Here is a 12,103-nt window from a genome sequence, read left to right on the forward strand (position 1 = left end):
TGCCTGGGCGGGGTCCCTGGGTCATGGGTTTGCCTGGGCGGGGGTCCCTGGGTCATGGGTTTGCCTGGGCGGGGGTCCCTGGGTCATGGGTTTGCCTGGGCGGGGGACCCTGGGTCATGGGTTTGCCTGGGCGGGGGTCCCTGGGTCATGGGTTTGCCTGGGCGGGGGTCTCTGGGTCATGGGTTTGCCTGGGCGGGGGTCTCTGGGTCATGGGTTTGCCTGGGCGGGGGTCCCTGGGTTGAGTTTGCCTGGGCGGGGTCCCTGGGTCATGAGTTTGCCTGGGCGGGGGTCCCTGGGTCATGGGTTTGCCTGGGCGGGGGTCCCTGGGTCATGGGTTTGCCTGGGCGGGGGTCCCTGGGTCATGGGTTTGCCTGGGCGGGGGTCCCTGGGTCATGGGTTTGCCTGGGCGGGGTCCCTGGGTCATGGGTTTGCTGGGCGGGGGTCCCTGGGTCATGGGTTTGCTGGGCGGGGGTCTCTGGGTCATGGGTTTGCCTGGGCGGGGGTCTCTGGGTCATGGGTTTGCCTGGGCGGGGTCTCTGGGTCATGGGTTTGCCTGGGCGGGGGTCCCTGGGTCATGGGTTTGCCAGGGTCATGGATTTGCCTGGGCGTGGGTCTCTGGGTCATGGGTTTGCCTGGGCGGGGGTCTCTGGGTCATGGGTTTGCCTGGGCGGGGGTCTCTGGGTCATGGGTTTGCCTGGGCGGGGGTCCCTGGGTCATGGGTTTGCCAGGGTCATGGATTTGCCAGGGTCATGGATTTGCCTGGGCGTGGGTCTCTGGGTCATGGGTTTGCCTGGGGGGGGGTCTCTGGGTCATGGGTTTGCCTGGGCGGGGGTCTCTGGGTCATGGGTTTGCCTGGGCGGGGGTCTCTGGGTCATGGGTTTGCCTGGGTGGGAGTCTCTGGGTCATTGGTTTGCGGGGTCTCGGTCATGGGTTTGCCTGGGCGGGGGTCCCTGGGTCATGGGTTTGCTGGGCGGGGGTCCCTGGGTCATGGGTTTGCCTGGGCGGGGTCCCTGGGTCATGGGTTTGCTGGGCGGGGGGTCTCTGGGTCATGGGTTTGCCTGGGCGGGGGTCTCTGGGTCATGGGTTTGCCTGGGCGGGGGTCTCTGGGTCATGGGTTTGCCTGGGCGGGGTCCCTGGGTCATGGGTTTGCCAGGGTCATGGATTTGCCTGGGCGTGGGTCTCTGGGTCATGGGTTTGCCTGGGCGGGGGTCTCTGGGTCATGGGTTTGCCTGGGCGGGGGTCCCTGGGTCATGGGTTTGCCAGGGTCATGGATTTGCCTGGGCGTGGGTCTCTGGGTCATGGGTTTGCCTGGGCGGGGTCTCTGGGTCATGGGTTTGCCTGGGCGGGGGTCTCTGGGTCATGGGTTTGCCTGGGCGGGGGTCTCTGGGTCATGGGTTTGCCTGGGTGGGAGTCTCTGGGTCATTGGTTTGCGGGGGTCTCGGTCATGGGTTTGCCTGGGCGAGGGTCCCTGGGTCTTGGGTTTGCCCGGGTGCGGGTCTCTGGGTCATGGGTTTGCCCGTGTCATGGGCTTGCCTGGATGGGGGCTGTAACAGCAGAACTGTCTTCAATGGCCCCCTATTCACGACAGGACACTAGTGGCCAAGGCCCCCTATTCACTACAGGACACTACTTCAATGGCCCCCTATTGACCACAGGACACTAGTGGCCAGGGCCCGTAGAGCACTAGACGGACCGTTTCAGGACAGATCCAGGAACAGGCGGATGGAGAAGCAAACCACTGATCTGATTAGTAACTTTGTCAGAATGACTGGATTGACCAACATGTGGCTCTGAAATGGAAGCCTATTCCCTATATAGTGCTCTGCTTTTTGACACTGTAGTGCCTTATCTAGGGAATAGGGTGCCATTTTTCATGCGCGCTTTGAAACCTAAGATATAACAGTTGTGTGTGTACAGTATAAATACAAAGAAAGATAACTATTTTAAAATAGATAGGACATTGCTGTTTAGCATTTTCTATTTAAATTATTTATTTTTTTAGATATCGTACTAATGCTATATTGACATGCATATAAATGTGTACATACATGTGGCATTAACAGATATTTCGGTAACACTCGACACCCAGCGTCATAGCATGTTATGACACTGTCATAACCATCTCATATCTGTTGTCACAACACTCAAATGTATATTTACACATGTGACATTTTGTTAGTTTATGGCTGGTGATGACACCTGCCATAAGTGTCCAAACCAACATTTATTAAAATGTGTTTTCCCTGCCAAGAAGATTCCTTTCAACGTTTGTTTCTTAAGTCCTTTGTTGTAATGGAGTCTTTAGTCATTTAGTTTTTTAAATGTTAAATAACTTGTAGAAAATATACAGTATAGCACTATCATGAAGTATTATGTCTCTTTATGACACTGGCATGAAGCATTACGACCATCATCATGTCTGCCAGATGGGCCTATCAGCTACATGACCTTATGTCAGTCATCAGTCACATAGAGGGGGTATTGTCCTGCTCCTGCATTCATCCCAGTCATCAGTCACATAGAGGGGGTCTTGTCCTGCTCCTGCATTCATCCTAGTCATCAGTCACATAGAGGGGGTCTTGTCCTTCCAGTCATCAGAAACAGCATTGGGCGGTATAGGTGCATGTCTGACATCAATGTGTACAAGATTACAATGATTAATTTAATACGTCAATCTAAGAAAATGCTATGTCACATTTAACACACTGTTGACCAGTAGGCTGATGGACTGGAATGCTTTGGGTTGTTCGTTTGAACCCTTGTAGAGGTGTTATAACCAGCCATAAAATAACACAATATGTCACAACAGTGTTATGAACATGTTATGACACTGGGTGTCAAGTAAAGTGTTATCGATATTTCTAAATAGGTGATTGGAAATAGGTGTTTAATATTGAATAAAATGACTCCACTGTCTTGGGTGTGTTCATTAGACGACGCTGACTCGAGGGTGAGGTATGTTCATTATTCAACAAGCGCTTGTGTCCCTCTTTGAATTGTCCATTTGGGGCGGCAGGGTAGTCTAGTGGTTAGAGCGTTGGACTGGTAACCGTTGCATGTTCGAATCCACGAGCTGACGAGGTACAAATCAGTTGTTCTGCCCCTGAGCAAGGCAGTCAACCTACTGTTCCTAGACCGTCATTGTAAATAAGAATTTGTAATAAGAGCTAATGAGCGTTTCTTTTAAGGAGACAGGCCAGCGGAGTACAAGGAAAGGTGAATGGGATAACCTAGTCAGTTGTACAACTGAATGTCTTCTGCGTTTAACCCAACCCGTCTGAATCAGAGAGGTGTATTGCGCAAGAGACGGAGACGAAAATTACAATCATTATGCATAACCCATCATTAATTAGTTAAATATAAGTCTAATATTGAATTTATTTGAAAGAGGTAGGCTAGGACATCTGTATATCAATCTAGAACAGGATTTTCTCTGTTGGATGCAATTTGAATGGAGTTGATGGAGAGAGAAAGATGGTGCTCGTGAGTGCACTGATTTTAATGCAACGATATTTGAGTGATAGTGTTTTAAATCTCTGCAGCTGCAATTTAAAAAAAACAAGGTGACCCCACGAAGGCCGAATGGAGAAATTAGACCGCATTCGATATTTTGTTACGTTACATTTATTATACAATTGATTAAATTGTTTCTTTCCTTTATCAATCTACATACAACACCCCATAATGACAAAGCAAAAACACGTTTTTAGAAATCTTAGAATTTATAAAAAAAATAACTTCAATGTAACACAAATATTCAGACATTTTACTCAGTACTTTGTTGAAGCACCTTTGACAGCGATTACAGCCTTGAGTCTTCTTGGGTATGACACTACAAACTTGGCACACCTGTATTTGGGGAGTTTCTCCCATTCTCTGGTTGGATAGGGAGCGTCGCTTCACAGCTATTTTCATGTCTCTCCAGAGATGTTCGATCAAGTTCAAGTCATCAAGGCTCTCTCTGTATTTTTCTCTGTTCATCTTTCCCTCGATCCTGACTAGTCTCCCAGTCACTGCCGCTGAATAACATCCCCACAGCAATGCTGCCACCACCATGCTTCACCGTGGGGATGGTGCCCAAAAAAGTTAAATCTTGGTTTCATCAGAGCAGAGAATCTTGTTTATCATGGTCAGAGTCCTTTAGGTGTCTTTTGGCATCCTCCAAGCCGGCTGTCATCTGCCTTTTTCCTGAGGAATGGCTTCCTTCTGGCCACTCTAACATAAAGGCTGGATTGGTGGAGTGCTGCAGAGATGGGAGAACCTTCCAGAAAGAACAGCCATCTCCACAGAGAAACTCTGGAGCTCTGTAAGAGTGACATCAGGTTCTTGGTCACCTCCCTGACCAAGGCCCTTCTCCCCTGATTGCTCAGTTTGGCCTGGCAGCCAGCTTTTGGAAGAGTCTTGGTGTTTTCAAACTAATTCCATTTAAGAATGGAGGCCACTGTGTTCTTGGGGACCTTCAATGCTTCAGATATGTTTGTAGCCTTCCCCAGATCTGTGCCTCGACACAGTCCTGTCTTAGAGCTCAACGGACAATTCCTTCAACCTCATGCCTTGGTTTTTGCTCTGACATGCACTGTCAACTGTGGGATGTTATATACACAGGTGTGTGCCTTTCCAAATCATGTCCAATCAATTGAATTTACCACAGGTCGATTCCAATCAAGTTGTAGAAACATCTCAAGGATGATCAATGGAAACAGGATGTACCTGAGCTCAATTTAGAGTCTCGTAGCAAAGGGTCTGAATGCTCATGTAAATAAGGTATTTTTAATTTTTAATACACAAACATTTCTAAATGGTTTTCACTTTGTCATTATGGGGTATTGTGATGTCATTATGGGGTATTGTGATGTCATTATGGGGTATTGTGATGTCATTATGGGGTATTGTGATGTCATTATGGGGTATTGTGATGTCATTATGGGGTATTGTGATGTCATTATTAAACTCCCAGACCTGGACTAAAGCATCTGCCAACTCCTGGACAGTCTGTGGTACAACGTGGTGTTGGTGGATAGAGCGAGACATGATGTCCCAGATGTGCTCAATTGGATTCAGGTCTGGGGAACGGGCCGGCCAGTCCATAGCATCAATGCACTCCTCTTGCAGAAACTGCTGACACACTCCAGCCACATGAGGTCTAGCATTGTCTTGCATTAGGAGGAACCCAGGGCCAACCACACCAGCATATGGTCTCACAAGGGGTCTAAGGATCTCATCTCGGTACCTAATGGCAGTCAGGCTACCTCTGGCGAGCACTTGGAGGGCTGTTCTGACCGTTTGAGCAGACACATGCACATTTGTGGCCTGCTGGAGGTCATTTTGCCCTCCTACGGCCTCCTCCACGTCTCCTGATGTACTGGCCTGTCTCCTGGTAGCACCTCCATGCTCTGGACATTACGCTGACAGACACAGCAAACCTCTTGCCACATCTCGCATTGATGTGCCATCCTGGATGAGCTGCACTACCTGAGCCACTTGTGTGGGCTGCCAGTGAGCCATGGGAACCTGTCCTCGGAGGGGGGGGAGTTGAATGGTTAGGGTTCCCCTTGTCTTGTTGTATAGAGTAGCCGCACCAGGGCGGAGGGGGAGTGAGACACTCTGCTGGTTTTGTCTAAACACAGCCCAGCCTTCCCACTGCTGTGACACTCTGAGAGGGGAAGGCGTAGCAGCAGTTACACCCAAAGAGAGAGGACAGGGAGCTGTAGGTTCTGGCTGGTCCTTGCTGCCGCGTATGACTGCTTCCCTGCAGGTTTGGCCTGATTCAGGGGCCTGCTGCATCAACTCAGTCCCCCAAGGCCAGCTTGTCTCCTCCCAGCTGTGAGGCTGAACCAATGGGCTGCCATGGGGCCTGCATCGTGGCAATTATTTTGTTGCGGTTGGCTATTTGAAAATAGAACCCAGTAGAAAATGTATGATTTCATAACGAACTGAAGCTTGCATCCCCTCGTAATAGACAGCCAATCCTTAGGGAGTGACTGTGTATGCTTTTTCATTCTACGCTATGAGAAGCCAGATGACTCTCGTTCCCCCGAGGTAGAGTAACACTCTGGTGGCTTCACAGAGAGCCACCTTTTATTGAAATAACACATCTCTGGTTTAAAGGGGCCGGAGTGATATATCTGGAGGCAAAGTGCTGTAGGCTCTCTCAGTCCCGTCTGATACAGCTGTAGTTGGCTCTCTCAGTCCCGTCTGATACAGCTGTAGTGGGCTCTCAGTCCCGTCTGATACAGCTGTAGTTGGCTCTCTCAGTCCCGTCTGATACAGCTGTAGTGGGCTCTCAGTCCCGTCTGATACAGCTGTAGTGGGCTCTCTCAGTCCGGTCTGTAGTGGGTCTCAGTCCCGGTCTGATACAGCTGTAGTGGGCTCTCTCAGTCCGGTCTGATACAGCTGTAGTGGGCTCTCAGTCCCATCTGATACAGCTGTAGTGGGCTCTCTCAGTCCCGTCTGATACAGCTGTAGTGGGCTCTCTCAGTCCCGTCTGATACAGCTGTAGTGGGCTCTCTCCTCAGTCCCGTCTGATACAGCTGTAGTGGGCTCTCAGTCCTGTCTGATACAGCTGTAGTGGGCTCTCTCAGTCCCGTCTGATACAGCTGTAGTGGGCTCTCAGTCCGTCTGATACAGCTGTAGTGGGCTCTCAGTCCCGTCTGATACAGCTGTAGTGGGCTCTCAGTCCCGTCTGATACAGCTGTAGTGGGCTCTCAGTCCCGTCTGATACAGCTGTAGTGGGCTCTCAGTCCCTTCTGATACAGCTGTAGTGGGCTCTCTCAGTCCCGTCTGATACAGCTGTAGTGGGCTCTCAGTCCTACATCCAAAAACTGACCACACCTTGGATACTTCTCCCAGTAGACTGACCACACCTGGATACTTCTCCTGGTAGACTGACCACACCTTGGATACTTCTCCCGGTAGACTGACCACACCTGGATACTTCTCCCGGTAGACTGACCACACCTTGGATACTTCTCCCGGTAGACTGACCACACCTGGATACTTCTCCCGGTAGACTGACCACACCTGGATACTTCTCCCGGTAGACTGACCACACCTTGGATGCTGCTCCCGGTAGACTGACCACACCTGGATACTTCTCCTGGTAGACTGACCACACCTGGATACTTCTCCCGGTAGACTGACCACACCTGGATACTTCTCCTGGTAGACTGACCACACCTTGGATACTTCCCCTGGTGACAGAAGACTCACACCAGGAATTAGATCAATGTAGTCACACCATGGAAGGGATCAGTCTCATCTCTTTCTGTTGTATAGGTAGTACAATGAATCAATATAAATGCTTGGTTGACACCTCTGAGACCAAACTTTTTTATTGTTCTATCTAAAACACGATGTAGAAATATCATGTAACTATATATTTTCAAATAAGTGGAGTTGAAGTTTGTTTCATTCACAGAAAAATAGAGTAGTCTTCTGAATGAAATACCCAGAAAAAGGAAATGTTGAGCTAGCCAACCACAAGCTAGCCAACCACAAGCTAGCCAACCACAAGCTAGCCAACCACAGCACTGCAAAACATGATACAGCCAATCAGACAATGGGATCCTGTAGAGTAGATGATCCAAGATCACACACAACAAGAGATATGGTCTGGCTGGATGGGTTATATAGAGCTATGGTCTGGCTGGATGGGTTATATAGAACTATAGTCTGGCTGGATGGGTTATATAGAACTATAGTCTGGCTGGATGGGTTATATAGAACTATAGTCTGGCTGGATGGGTTATATAGAACTATAGTCTGGCTGGATGGGTTATATAGAGCTGGATGGTCTGGCTGGATGGGTTATATAGAACTATAGTCTGGCTGGATGGGTTATATAGAACTATGGTCTGGCTGGATGGGTTATATAGAACTATAGTCTGGCTGGATGGGTTATATAGAACTATAGTCTGGCTGGATGGGTTATATAGAACTATAGTCTGGCTGGATGGGTTATATAGAGCTATGGTCTGGCTAGATGGGTTATATAGAACTATAGTCTGGCTGGATGGGTTATATAGAACTATAGTCTGGCTGGATGGGTTATATAGAACTATAGTCTGGCTGGATGGGTTATATAGAACTATGGTCTGGCTGGATGGGTTATATAGAACTAGCTGGATGGGTTATATCTCTGGCTGGATGGGTTATATAGAGCTATAGTCTGGCTGGATGGGTTATATAGAGCTATAGTCTGGCTGGATGGGTTATATAGAGCTATAGTCTGGCTGGATGGGTTATATAGAGCTATAGTCTGGCTGGATGGGTTATATAGAACTATAGTCTGGCTGGATGGGTTATATAGAACTATAGTCTGGCTGGATGGGTTATATAGAACTATAGTCTGGCTGGATGGGTTATATAGAACTATAGTCTGGCTGGATGGGTTATATAGAGCTATGGTCTGGCTGGATGGGTTATATAGAACTATAGTCTGGCTGGATGGGTTATATAGAACTATGGTCTGGCTGGATGGGTTATATAGAGCTATAGTCTGGCTGGATGGGTTATATAGAGCTATAGTCTGGCTGGATGGGTTATATAGAACTATAGTCTGGCTGGATGGGTTATATAGAGCTATAGTCTGTCTGGATGGGTTATAGATTACAATGTCTAGTCAAGTAAGTAATCTCTCTCTCTCTCTCTAACCCATTACACTGTCTAGTAAGTAACCTCTCTCTCTCTAACCCATTACACTGTCTAGTCTTGTAAGTATCCTCTCTCTCTCTAACCCATTACACTGTCTAGTCTAGTAAGTAACCTCGCTCTCTAACCCATTCCACTGTCTAGTCTTGTATGTAACCTCTCTCTAACCCCTTACACTGTCTAGTCTTGTATGTAACCTCTCTCTCTAACCCCTTACACTGTCTAGTCTAGTAAGTAACCTCTCTCTCTAACCAATTACACTGTCTAGTCTTGTAAGTAACCTCTCTCTCTAACCCATTACACCGTCTAGTAAGTAACCTCTCTCTCTAACCCATTACACTGTCTAGTCTTGTAAGTAACCTCTCTCTCTCTAACCCATTACACTGTCTAGTCTAGTAAGTAACCTCTCTCTCTAACCCATTACACTGTCTAGTCTAGTAAGTAACCTCTCTCTCTAACCTATTACACTGTCTAGTAAGTAACCTCTCTCTCTAACCCATTACACTGTCTAGTAAGTAACCTCTCTCTAACCCATTACACTGTCTAGTCTAGTAAGTAACCTCTCTCTCTAACCCATTACACTGTCTAGTCTAGTAAGTAACCTCTCTCTAACCAATTATACATTCTAGTCTTTAACTAACCTCTCTCTCTCTCTAACCCATTACACTGTCTAGTCTAGCAAGTAACCTCTCTCTCTCTAACCCATTAAACGGTCTAGTCTTGTAAGTAACCTCTCTCTCTAACCCATTACACATTCTAGTCTTTAACTAACCCCTCTCTCTCTCTAACCCATTACACTGTCTAGTCTAGTAAGTAACCTCTCTCTCTAACCCATTAAACTGTCTAGTCTTGTAAGTAACCTCTCTCTCTAACCTATTACACTGTCTTGTAAGTAACCTCTCTCTCTCTAACCCATTACACTGTCTAGTAAGTAACCTCTCTCTCTAACCCATTACACTGTCTAGTCTAGTAAGTAACCTCTCTCTAACACATTACACATTCTAGTCTTTAACTAACCTCTCTCTCTCTCTAACCCATTACACTGTCTAGTCTAGTAAGTAACCTCTATCTATCTAACCCATTACACTGTCTAGTAACCTCTCTCTCTCTAACCCATTACACTGTCTAGTCTAGTAAGTAATCTCTCTCTCTCTCTAACCCATTACACTGTCTAGTCTAGTAAGTAACCTCTCTCTCTCTAACCCATTACACTGTCTAGTAAGTAACCTCTCTCTCTAACCCATTACACTGTCTTGTAAGTAACTTCTCTCTCTCTAACCCATTATACATTCTAGTCTTTAACTAACCTCTCTCTCTCTCTAACCCATTACACTGTCTAGTCTTGTATGTAACCTCTCTCTCTAACCCATTACACTGTCTAGTCTTGTAAGTAACCTCTCTCTCAAACCCATTACACAGTCTAGTCTAGTAAGTAACCTCTCTCTCTAACCCATTACACTGTCTAGTAAGTAACCACTCTCTCTAACCCATTACACTGTCTAGTCTAGTAAGTAACCTCTCTCTCAAACCCATTACACAGTCTAGTCTAGTAAGTAACCTCTCTCTCTAACCCATTACACTGTCTAGTAACCTCTCACTCTAACCCATTACACGGTCTAGTCTAGTAAGTAACCTCTCTCTCTAACCCATTACACTGTCTAGTAAGTAACCACTCTCTCTAACCCATTACACTGTCTAGTAACCTCTCTCTCTAACCCATTACACTGTCTAGTCTAGTAAGTAACCTCTCTCTCTAACCCATTACACTGTCTAGTAAGTAACCTCTCTCTCTAACCCATTACACTCTCTAGTAAGTAACCTCTCTCTCTCTAACCCATTACACTGTCTAGTCTAGTAAGTAACCTCTCTCTCTAACCCATTACACTGTCTAGTTTAGTAAGTAACCTCTCTCTCAAACCCATTACACAGTCTAGTCTAGTAAGTAACCTCTCTCTCTAACCCATTACACGGTCTAGTCTAGTAAGTAACCTCTCTATCTAACCCATTACACTGTCTAGTCTAGTAAGTAACCTCTCTCTCTAAACCATTACACTGTCTAGTCTTGTATGTAACCTCTCTCTCTCTAACCCATTACACTGTCTAGTAAGTAATCTCTCTCTCTAACCCATTACACTGTCTAGTAAGTAACCTCTCTCTCTAACCCATTACACTGTCTAGTCTTGTATGTAACCTCTCTCTCTCTAACCCATTACACTCTCTAGTCTAGTAAGTCACCTCTCTCTCTAACCCATTACACAGTCTAGTAAGTAACCTCTCTCTAACCCATTGCACTGTCTAGTCTAGTAAGTAACCTCTCTCTCTCTAACCCATTACACTGTTTAGTAACCTCTCTCTCTAACCCATTACACTGTCTAGTCTAGTAAGTAACCTCTCTCTCTCTAACCCTGTACACTGTCTAGTCTAGTAAGTAACCTCTCTCTCTAACCCATTACACTGTCTAGTCTAGTAAGTAACCTCTCTCTCTCTAACCCATTACACTGTCTAGTCTTGTATGTAACCTCTCTCTCTAACCCATTACACTGTCTAGTCTAGTAAGTAACCTCTCTCTCTAACCCCTTACACTGTCTAGTCTAGTAAGTAACCTCTCTCTCTCTAACCCCTTACACTGTCTAGTCTAGTAAGTAACCTCTCTCTCTCTAACCCCTTACACTGTCTAGTAACCTCTCTCTCTAACCCATTACACTGTCTAGTCTAGTAAGTAACCTCTCTCTCTCTAACCCAGTACACTGTCTAGTAACCTCTCTCTCTAACCCATTACACTGTCTAGTCTAGTAAGTAACCTCTCTCTCTAACCCATTGCACTGTCTAGTAACCTCTCTCTCTAACCCATTACACTGTCTAGTCTAGTAAGTAACCTCTCTCTCTCTAACCCATTGCACTGTCTAGTAACCTCTCTCTCTAACCCATTACACTGTCTAGTCTAGTAAGTAACCTCTCTCTCTAACCCATTACACTGTCTAGTCTAGTAAGTAACCTCTCTCTCTAACCCATTACACTGTCTAGTCTAGTAAGTCACCTCTCTCTCTAACCCATTACACTGCCTAGTAACCTCTCTCTAACCCATTACACTGTCTAGTCTAGTAAGTAACCTCTCTCTCTCTAACCCAGTACACTGTCTAGTAACCTCTCTCTCTCTCTAACCCATTACACTGTCTAGTCTAGTAAGTAACCTCTCTCTCTCTAACCCATTACACTGTCTAGTCTAGTAAGTAACCTCTCTCTCTCTCTAACCCATTACACTGTCTAGTCTAGTAAGTAACCTCTCTCTCTAACCCATTACACTGTCTAGTCTAGTAACTAACCTCTCTCTAACCCATTACACTGTCTAGTCTAGTAAGTAACCTCTCTCTCTCTAACCCATTACACTGTCTAGTCTAGTAAGTAACCTCTCTCTCTCTCTAACCCATTACACTGTCTAGTCTAGTAACTAACC

Source organism: Oncorhynchus tshawytscha, linkage group LG02, assembly GCF_018296145.1.
Source record: "Oncorhynchus tshawytscha isolate Ot180627B linkage group LG02, Otsh_v2.0, whole genome shotgun sequence".
In the NCBI taxonomy this organism is placed as follows: domain Eukaryota; kingdom Metazoa; phylum Chordata; class Actinopteri; order Salmoniformes; family Salmonidae; genus Oncorhynchus; species Oncorhynchus tshawytscha.